Here is a 10,922-nt window from a genome sequence, read left to right as displayed (position 1 = left end):
TATTACTGTCAGGAAATGTACAACCTAACCCTGGTCCTCCCAGGAGTAATAGTCAGATCGCTACTCCTGCTGATTTTAAAGCTAGGTCTGGGTTGGGTTTCATCCACTTGAATGTGCGCAGTCTGTTAGGTAAACTAGATTTTGTCCGTATCTGGGCAAAATCGACTGACGCTGACGTCATTGTCTTGTCTGAAACATGGCTAAATAAGTCTATTTTGGCCTCTGACATTGCCTTAAATGGTTTTAATGTGTATCGTACCGACCGGCCTAATAAAGGTGGTGGCGTTGCAATTTATGTTAAGAATAAGTTCAGTGTAACCACATTAGTTTCCAAATCGATCAGTAAGCAATTTGAATTTTTAGCCTTAAATATAGAAGTGGTAAAGGGTCAACAGGTCATGGTAGTGAGTTGTTACAGACCCCCCTCAGCTGTCAAAGACTCCTTGTCTTCACTAGCAAATCTGTTATCACAACTAGACTACAAGGAAATAGTACTACTTGGAGATTTTAACTGGGATGGGTTAACTGCAGTGTCAGAGGATTTAAAAAACCTTTGTATCTCATTGAATGTTACTCAGATTGTGGACAGTCCTACTCGCCCAAATATTAAGTCCCCTAATAAATCCTCCCTAATTGATCTGATTTTAACTAATGTTCCCCATAAATATTCATCTGTGGGAGTATTTGCAAATGATCTAAGTGATCACTGTGTTGTAGCCACAATTACGGCCCGTCTACACTACAGCGTCGACAGCGTCGAAAGCTCCAATCTGCTCCAATCTGCCCATTCACTTTCAATGGGGTGACGTCACGTAGCCGCGCTTTTTCGCCGAACTGAATTGTGGGTAGCAGAGCGAGGCGTCTCAGGCGACAGAAGTTGAACAATGTTCAACTTCTGTCGCCTGAGACGCCGGAGTAGCCAGCACCAGCCAATCAAATCCCGTTTCCCAAAATCTGACAGCTGAAGCCGTAGCCAATCAAACCGCGTCTAAGCTGGGAGAGATATCCCGCCGTTCATTTCTATATTTCAAAAGAAGTCGGAGGAGAAACTAACTATCGCCGTAGCAAATCACCCGGTTTTGTATGACCAGACCCTCTTCACCTACCGGGATACAAACCGGAGGAACCAGGCATGGAAGGAGGTGGCAGAGACAGTGGGGGAAACTGGTAGGTTTTCGCCTGTTTGGGGAGTTTATATATATATTGCTCGCATAAAATCCCCGGGGGTTTTTGCTTTGTATGTCGGGGGCGGGAGATTCATGTGATTGGTTGTTGGTCGTGTTGCTTGAATAAAATCCCCAAGCTCCAGACACGCCCAGCTCCAAGCTATTTTTGGAGCTGTAGTGTGGACGCTCCGTGAGGGACACTAAGGTCCAAAAGGTTAAACCTCGCATTATCATCAAGAGAGACATAAAACATTTTGTGGAGCAGGGTTTTGTGCATGATCTGTTTGATTTTGATTGGGGTAAAATCGATCTGTGTGCTGATGTGGAAACCGCATGGTCTTATTTTTATCTTGGTTTTATGGAGATCATTGATAGACATGCACCCCTGCGTACATTTAGAGTAAAGGGACGAGACAATCCTTGGTTTTCTGCTGAGCTGTCTAGTCTCCTTCATGAGAGAAACAAGGCTTGGGCAAAGGCTAGGAAATCAGGCTCAGAGATAGAGTGGCTGCGTTTTAGGCAGCTAAGGAATAGCTTCACTTCCAATGTCAAAAGTGCAAAGTCGAAGTACTATTTGTCAGTTACCACAGAAAACCTAAATAATCCTAGGAAATTTTGGAAAGCAATAAAATCGATATCAACCGGTGAGATCCGTAATGAGCTACCTCCGTGCCTTACCACAGCATCTGGCTCTATATCGGACAGGGCCAAATATGCCAACTATTTTGAATAACTATAGGCCAATCTCTAAATTGTCAGTTCTGGCTAAGGTTCTTGAAGGCCTAGTGAATGAACAGGTAAAGGAGTTTTTATGTAAAAATGACATCCTGTCTAAACATCAGTCAGGATTCAGAAAGAAACACAGCACCATCACTGCCACAATGAAAGTGGTGAATGACATTACTAGTATTTTAGATAATAAGCAGAGTTGTGCAGCTCTGTTTATTGACCTTTCCAAAGCGTTTGACACCGTTGATCATCGCATCTTAAAGCAGAGGCTACTCAGTATTGGCATATCCAGCCTTGCAGTGGGGTGGTTTGTGAACTACCTCTCTGAAAGGTCCCAATGTGTTCATTTTGATGGACTGTCTTCTGAGTGGTTAAACATTTCTAATGGTGTACCACAAGGTTCTGTTTTAGGACCACTTTTATTCTCTATATATATTAACAGCGTAGGTGATAATGTGGATGAAGCTACTTTACATTTTTATGCGGATGATACTGTGATGTATTGTGCAGGTCCCACCATTAAGGAGGCTGTTGTTAAATTACAGGCTGTTTTTAACACTATTCAGACTCAGTTCTCTGAATTAAAGCTTCTTTTAAATGTGGATAAAACCAAGGTAATGCTCTTTTCAAAAGCAAAAAAGACACCAGAGCCTGTTTTAGATATTGTAACTACGCAAGGAACACAACTTGAAGTTGTTGCCTGTTACAAATACCTTGGTATCTGGCTTGATGATTGTCTCACTTTTAAACTTCATAACCTGCTAAAAAAACTGAGGGTTAGGCTAGATTTCTTCTACAGGAACAAGTCCTGTTTCTCGCTTGAGGCCAGGAAAAGGCTAGTCACTGTGACCTTTTTACCTGTGCTGGACTATGGGGATCTGGTCTATATGAATGCACCTGCCAATTGCCTGGTCAAGTTAGATGCTGCGTATCACAGTGCACTGAGATTTGTGACAAACTGTAAAGCATTAACCCATCACTGTACCCTGTATGCAAGAGCTGGTTTGCTTTCTCTAACTGTACGGAGGCTCAGTCACTGGTACATTTTTATATACAAAGCCATGTTAGGGAAACTTCCATCTTATATCTGCTCCCTGATCTCACGGAGAATTGTAAGTGGCTACTGCCTGAGATCGAATGCTGTGGTTTTATTAAATGTGCCAACTGCTAGGACTGTCTTAGGGAAGACAGCTTTTAGATGCGCAGCTCCTCTGTCTTGGAACAGTCTGCAAATTAAATGGAAACTGAACAATCTGGTGCCACTAAATGTTTTAAAGCTCGGTTGGATACTACTCAATCGGAAGCTATTGGTACCTGTTTATGTGGATAATTTTGTAAATGATGCTGCATGATGTCCTTTTGTTGTTCTATTTATGTTTTTATGTTTCATGTGGAACTACTTGAGCAGGTCTCCCTTGGAAAAGAGATCAATGAACTCAATGGGATTTTATCTGTATAAATAAAGGTTTGAAATGAAATGAAATGACACTCGTTCCCTTTCACCCCTCATGTGCAGGCACCCAGCAGAACTGAAGATCAATACCGCCTCTGTGAAGTCAATCAATCAATCAATGTTTATGTATATAGCCCAATATCACAATGTTACATTTGTCTCAGTGGACTTCACAGTTTGTACAGAATAAGAGTATAATAATTATTTCAATTTATATAGCGCCTTTCACGAAACCCAAGGATGCTTTACAATGGGAAGTAACAAAAAAATAAGTAATAATAATCATACAGATACATAGGCTGAAGAAAACAAAACAGGAACAGGTTGCTGGGTACTGTATATTAGTTGAGGCCAAAGGCCTGAGTGAACAGATGGTGTTTGAGGTGTTTTTTGAAGGTGTCCAGAGTGTCTGCATTCCTGATTACAGAGGGGAGAGAATTCCAGAGGGTGGGGGCTGTGACACTGAAGGCTCTGTTGCCAAATGTTTTCAGCTTGGAGCGCTGGATGGAGAGCAGCCCTTTTTCGGAGGACCGCAGGTGACGAGAGGGGGTGTAGGGCTGAAGGAGGTCAGAGATGTATGGAGGGGCTAGGGAGTGGAGAGATTTGTAAGTTAGCAGGAGGAGTTTGTACTGGATGCGTGACTTGACCGGGAGCCAGTGAAGGTGGATGAGGGTAGGGGTGATGTGTTGCCAGGGCTTAGTGCGGGTGAGGAGCCTGGCTGCAGAGTTCTGGACGTACTGGAGCCTGCCCAGGGCTTTGCTGGTGACCCCGAACAGAACTCCAATGCAGTAGTCCAGACGAGAGGAGATGAAGGTATGACAATACAATGAAGTCTATTGATTAAGTTCTATGAGAATGTATTCTCTAACAGTTGTTGTTGACTGTATGCTTTTAGATATATGGATCAATATTCAATATGGATAATGAATCTGTGCATATCACCATTCACTACCCTATCTGGTCTGACCTCTTCAACCCACTGTAATCCTATTGTTACTGCCAGCATTTCTGCTACACTGATAATTGATCAGATGTTCTTTTTGTGATCGATGAGTAAAGAAGGTCTTCCTGGTTGAACTTATGCTGAGCTTCATTTGTATGACCACTTCTCCACTTTCTTTATAGCTTTGCATATCTTCTCAAACACATATGGAAAATGTCTTCCCCTTATCCATATGGCCCGTCATCTGCATACAGCGCAGATTTGATGCATCCGTCCAAATGACTGAATATATCATTTATCATAATAATATCGGGCTGATTGAACTCCCTTGGGGAATATTATTTTCCATACTGAACTCTTTCGAAACCTCTTGAACTCTGAATTTCTTGTTTGATAAAAAAGCCATGATCCAGTTAAACATTCTCCCTCCAATGCCCATTTCACTTAATCTGATGAGTAACCCATCCCTCCACATAGAGTCATAAGCCTTTTCAATGTCAAAATATACTATTGCCATAACCTCTTTCATTTGCAGGGTCTATTTCACCTCGTTGCTTACTCTAACCCAGGGGTGTCAAACTCAAATACACAGTGGGCCAAATAAAAAAATGGGTACTAGTCGAGGGCCGGACTGGTTCAATGTTTATTGCAAAACTTATTGAAATTAACTTATTGCATTAAACCTGGGACTAACAAAGCTTAAATGATTGCCTATAAAAACAACATTAAATAATCAGCTGCATTAATTTATTAGTGCTCTATCTGCAGCTTTTCCGGAGTCATTTATTATGATTACATTTTCCCACAGGCCAACAAGAGCTTCAAAAAAACTATTTCCCTCAAAGAAAATACCAAACATGCCCTGCTGTCGTGAGGGAAAAAGTGCAGAAGGAAACATCCATTGAAACTCAGTGTTCTGCTCTGTGATGCTAGTTCAAGCCAGATACTTGGCATCTCATCTTGGGTGCAAGTTCATCAATATTTGGGCTTAGGCTCTGAGCTGAGGAAACCCTCAGGATTGAGTGAAGGTGTGTGTGCAATATACCGGAGGGCCAGATCTAATAGTAATTAGAAATTATCCTACGGGCCGAAATTAAATCTGATTTGGCCCCCGGGCCTTGAGTTTGACATATGTGCTCTAACCAAAGCATCTATTGTGCATCTTCCTTTACGAAAAACACTCTGGAAATTACTCATTAACCCTCTTTGTTCTAAGGCGTGTGATAGTCTATGCACTATCATCTTCTTCATCCATTTACACAAGTGTGATGTTAATGCTATGGGTCTGTGTTACGTACTCCCCCCCTTTTGTTGTCCTCTTTGTTCTCTCTGCTGTGCAGGTACACCTGGCTCCGCCTCCCCAGGTGTTCCCAGTTGCCACTCAGCCGAGCTCGGCGCAGGTGTTCCCAGTTGCCAATCAGCCGAGCATAAAAGAGGAGACTGAAGGAGAAGGAGGAGGCCGATCACTACTCCGGATGTCTCTGCTGTGTCAGAGCTCTTTTGCCTTTTTGTTGTGTTTCCTGGAGGACGTCTTAGTATTAGGTTTTGACAGCTTGGTGTCCCTAATTGTGGCTACAACACAGTGGTCACTCACATCATTAGCAAATACTCCCACAGATGAGTATTTATGTGGAACATTTGTTAAAATTAGATCAATTAAGGAGGATTTATTTGGGGACTTAATATTTGGGCGAGTAGGACTGTCTATAATCTGGGTAAAATTCAAAGAGGTACACAGGTTTTTAAAATCCTCTGACACAGAAGTTAACCAGTCCCAATTAAAATCACCAAGCAGCACTATTTCCTTGTAGAAAGTTGTGATAACAGTTTTGCCAATCGATAAAGAGTCCTTGACAGCCGAAGGGGCCCCGTAGCAGCCCACCACCATGACCTGTTGACCCTTTGTTACCTCAATATTCACGGCTAAATATTCTAGCTGTTTACTAACAGATTTGGAAACCATATTGGTTACACAAAACGTATTTTTCACATAAATGGCAACGCCGCCACCTTTTTTAGCCCGGTCAGTACGATATACACTGTAACCATTTATGTAAATGTCAGAGGCCAAAATGGATTTATCTAGCCACGTTTCTGATAAGACAATGGCATCAGTCGAACTCGCCCAAATACGGACAAAATCTAATTTAGGTAACAGACTACGCACATTTAAATGAATTAAACCTAGCCCAGATCTAGATATAAGATCAGCAGGAGTAGCTATTTGACTAATACTGCTAGGTGGACCTGGATTTGGCTGTACATTTCCTGATAGTAACAACAATAAAAATACCAAGCACCTTTTCCTCTTAAATCAACACACATACATTGTCAGCTGTTCTAGAGTCACCAGCAAACTTCGCGAAAGTGAGATTAGAGTTTAAAAAACAATTCTGAAGGACCATCGTGGCAGGCATGTGAGAAAGACAAACATTTTCCGAAATGAATGTCCGCGACAGTGCAACCAGCAATTGTTTGTGCAACACCTCCGAAACTGTACAGGGGATGTCCACTGCGGGAGGCAGAACATACCCGAATCCAGTAGATTTTTCAGGACGACTAGCGATCTTCTCCTTGTCCAGCACAGCCAAGAAAAGGCACAGCAGAAACACGACACCCGCCATTCTCCCCAGTCCAGCACAACAGTATCCACGCTGTTCCCGGAGCAAGGTGGAACCAGGCCTCAGCTACAGCAGCACAGCAGAGCAGAGCAGGTGGAACCAGGCCTCAGCTACAGCAGCACAGCAGAGCAGATAAGGTGGAATCAGGCCTCAGCTACAGCAGCACAGCAGAGCAGAGCAGGTGGAACCAGGCCTCAGCTACAGCAGCACAGCAGAGCAGAGAAGGTGGAACCAGGCCTCAGCTACAGCAGCAGAGCAGAGCAGGTGGAACCAGGCCTCAGCTACAGCAGCACAGCAGAGCAGAGAAGGTGGAACCAGGCCTCAGCTACAGCAGCACAGCAGAGCAGAGCAGGTGGAACCAGGCCTCAGCTACAGCAGCAGAGCAGAGCAGGGCAGGTGGAACCAGGCCTCAGCTACAGCAGCACAACAGAGCAGAGCAGGTGGAACCAGGCCTCAGCTACAGCAGCACAGCAGAGCAGAGCAGGTGGAACCAGGCCTCAGCCACAACAGCATAACTTTACCTCACTGAGCTGTAGTTATCAGCCTCAGTCTGACTGGAGAGGATCTCCCTCCACATCATTGTAGAAACATCTTCTTCTTCCGTTAGAGCAGCTACCACCAGATGCTAATAACAACAGCGCCGGTTCCAGTGCACCCTCCCTTTCTCCCTCGCTCACTCGCACTTTGGCTGTGAGCTGCGGGTGCCAGATAAGCCAACATCCCCCATCTTCATCACTTGCAGCGCCCATCGTACAGGGCAAATGAAAAGTGTAACCGGGGTGAAAAAGGGTGTTACATTTACTTAATTATGAATGTTGTTACATCAAGGCCGAAAATTAGGATGAGCACCAACGGTCAAAACATTTGTTTTCCCTCCCAGAGCTTACAGTTGCCATGCCCATGGAATTACTGTGATATAGCAGTACAGAGCTGTGGTATTATGTTACCTTGCTGTACAAACATTACAGTAATTACCTGTATTTTCACACTATTACTGTAGAGGTAATGCAACACAGTAGCCAGTAATTTACGATAATATATTGTACATTTGACTAGATAACTGGGATTTTAACATAGCTACACAATTCAATCCGCTCAATCAACAAAGAAAAACAAAGAAAATGCCCATTTAAACTTTGTATTACTCCATTGAAATGCAAAGTACATTTCACAGTGTCTTGGACATGTTGTTACGGCACCAACCTCTACTCCACGGTAGTGGCTCGTGCTGAGACCCGCAACATGAAAGAATACACGCAATAACCGGTACTTGGTAACGAGCATTTATTGATAATCAGCCGTTTGCTCACACAAGCGAAACGGGAAACAAAAAGAGGTCTGGAGGGCCTTGGGCAAGTCTTGGTGTGGATGATGTCCAGGTTAGATATGTTAAAAGTATTCTACTGAAGAGTATGATGTAATTGTCATTTTTGACACTTTGTCATTTTTGACTTTTCACACTACAGGGCCTACCAAGACAAGGGCTCTCGAACAACTGTGGGGTGTTTGTTTTGATGGTAAAATATTGGATATACATTATATAGTAGTCCTATTTTTCTGTTTATAATAATGTATACAGATGTATAATGCTTTCAGCATGCTATGCACTCCATTATTGATCATAGTTTGAGACATGCTGTGATTTATTTATATCCAAAACAACATTCACGACCCCGCCAGCGGGGACCCTGTTTTTTTTTTTCACGACACTGTGTCTCAGGGGATCTTAATATTTAAGAACCTATTAATGTGTTATACCAGATTAATGGGAAGAAACTCAGCTAACTGACGATACAAACCATTTTTAACAAAACAAAACACAAGTCTCATAAGAAGCATCTAAATGACCCCTTAGCGAAAAATGCTAACGGACATTGGCACAGAACTCAAGATAAAAGTATCCTTCTAGGGAGATCTTCTCACCGTAGCTGTCAATCTGATCAAAAGACGTGTTCAATGGCATTAAAACGAGAAAAAACGCGGCTGAATCGGTTAATCCATAGGTTTTTAACGTCTCTGTATAAAAAAATTATTTCATTTATAATCCATAATTCCATTTTTATGTAAAAATCGCAGAGAAAAAGTTAGCTGCTAATGGTAGCCACCAGAGTGGCTACTTTCTTCTGGTCTTGGCTATGCGACAGTCTAACACACACACATTACCAAATAAGGACTATGTCTGAGTTCCCCTCGATTCCATTGGCTCTGATGATTAGAAAGATATGTCACATGTCAAAATCCAACACACTCTCACTCCCTAAGCGTCCAATAGCGACGTTTGGTCAGTGTCCGTGGCGTCCAATTGTGACGCTCCTAGGCTCCTTCAGCGTCATAAAGGGACGCAAATAGCTTTCAACTGATTGCAATGTATTCCCATCTGCGTCGGGATTTGACGCTCATGTGATATCTGCACTACTCATCGACTAAAAAACACCAAATTGTCCTTGTTAATTACACAACATTGATTGGTTTAAATTGTGTGCAATGCTTTTGTATTTTTCCCCTTCGCTTCGGAGAAACAAATATTTTTTCTGAGTAAAGGATGGCAGAAGACACTACACTACCCAGAATCCCCAGCTATCGTTTGGACTACACCATGTGCTCTGTTTGACAAACCCCGTTTTTTTCACCATTCATTCCAATGGCTGGCATCTATGTCACATGATCTTCAAATTTTTCCCTGCAGAAAAAGAAAACATTAGTTTTATTCTCGGTAGCAAATGCCTATTTTAAAGTTAGTTTGGCCATTAAAATGTGTTTTGATGTCATTTGATGCGAGAAATATGAGTTGTTATTTCAGATTATGTGTGCAGTGGATGTACATGATCTTTAGTTTGCTAGTTATTACGAAGATTACTTTAGGAAATCGCGATGTTTTCATTGTTACCAAGGTGGTTGCTAGGGACGCTGCTATCGATATTATTTCTGTTATGTTGTGTAACTGTTTAATGGTGTTATCTTTATTGCTACGCCCTTCCCCGTCAATGTATAGTGTTGGTCCACAGCCTAAACATATTAGTTACATATTAGTCATAACAAAATCCGCATCTAAAGATAGCCTACGTTATTTTCCCCCTGTGCAATTCCAGTCTCACATCTCACAGCACATCGTCATTAACAAATACCGGAAACAGACCGAAAACATTTTTAAAAAATAATAATAATACCTTATTCCGAGTGTGCTTGCTTTTCTCTTTGAAAGTCATCACATAACGGCATTGTAATACACGGTTCGGCTGCATTACATATTACATATCTGCCGTAGTTCTGTATTTATAGAGCCCTGATGAGAAGACAAACATGAGGAACTGAAAACGTGACGTGGATCATAAATATATCAGCCATTAAACAACATCTTACATTTATTTTCACACAATACGTCTCCTTGCAGTATCAACACTAATTCGGCTCACTTTTATATTTGATCCAATTGGTAGATAGGCTGTATTTACACCATAAAGGTGCACAGCTAATATAAAGGGACACCTGGTGGTTAAAGCATGTTATTGCATTTAATTATTTTTATTATTAGATATTAATACGATCCCTATAAAGTTATTCATTACTCGTTATTCTCTACTAATAGTTGATTAAAGACTGTATGTAATGACTATTATGCACATCCCTTTCAAGATTTAAAGATTTTCTAAGGTTTATTGACATATCATATAGGCCTACACAACTATGGTGTAGTTCTGCACTGAATGAAAAACTTGGGTTGCAGGTTCCTCAATAGTGCATTACAAGACATCTATCAATATTTGTGCATACCTCCAGCAATGTTAATTATGTTGAAGCACTTATTTTAACTGATATTATACATAATGTATTATACTCTTATAAGATCTATGTAGATATTTCATCTCCGGCCTTGTCAGGTATTGAACAATCAATAAATAAAGAACACAGAATTGTTGAATATAAAACACAGAATTTGTGTGATTATACTAAATGATTTTCAAATAAACACAACTGCATATTTAACTGTTACACATGCTGATGTAACGCAA

This window comes from Pseudochaenichthys georgianus, chromosome 9 (genome assembly GCF_902827115.2).
Source record: "Pseudochaenichthys georgianus chromosome 9, fPseGeo1.2, whole genome shotgun sequence".
NCBI classification, from domain to species: Eukaryota; Metazoa; Chordata; class Actinopteri; order Perciformes; family Channichthyidae; genus Pseudochaenichthys; species Pseudochaenichthys georgianus.
This window is presented reverse-complemented; position numbering follows the sequence as displayed.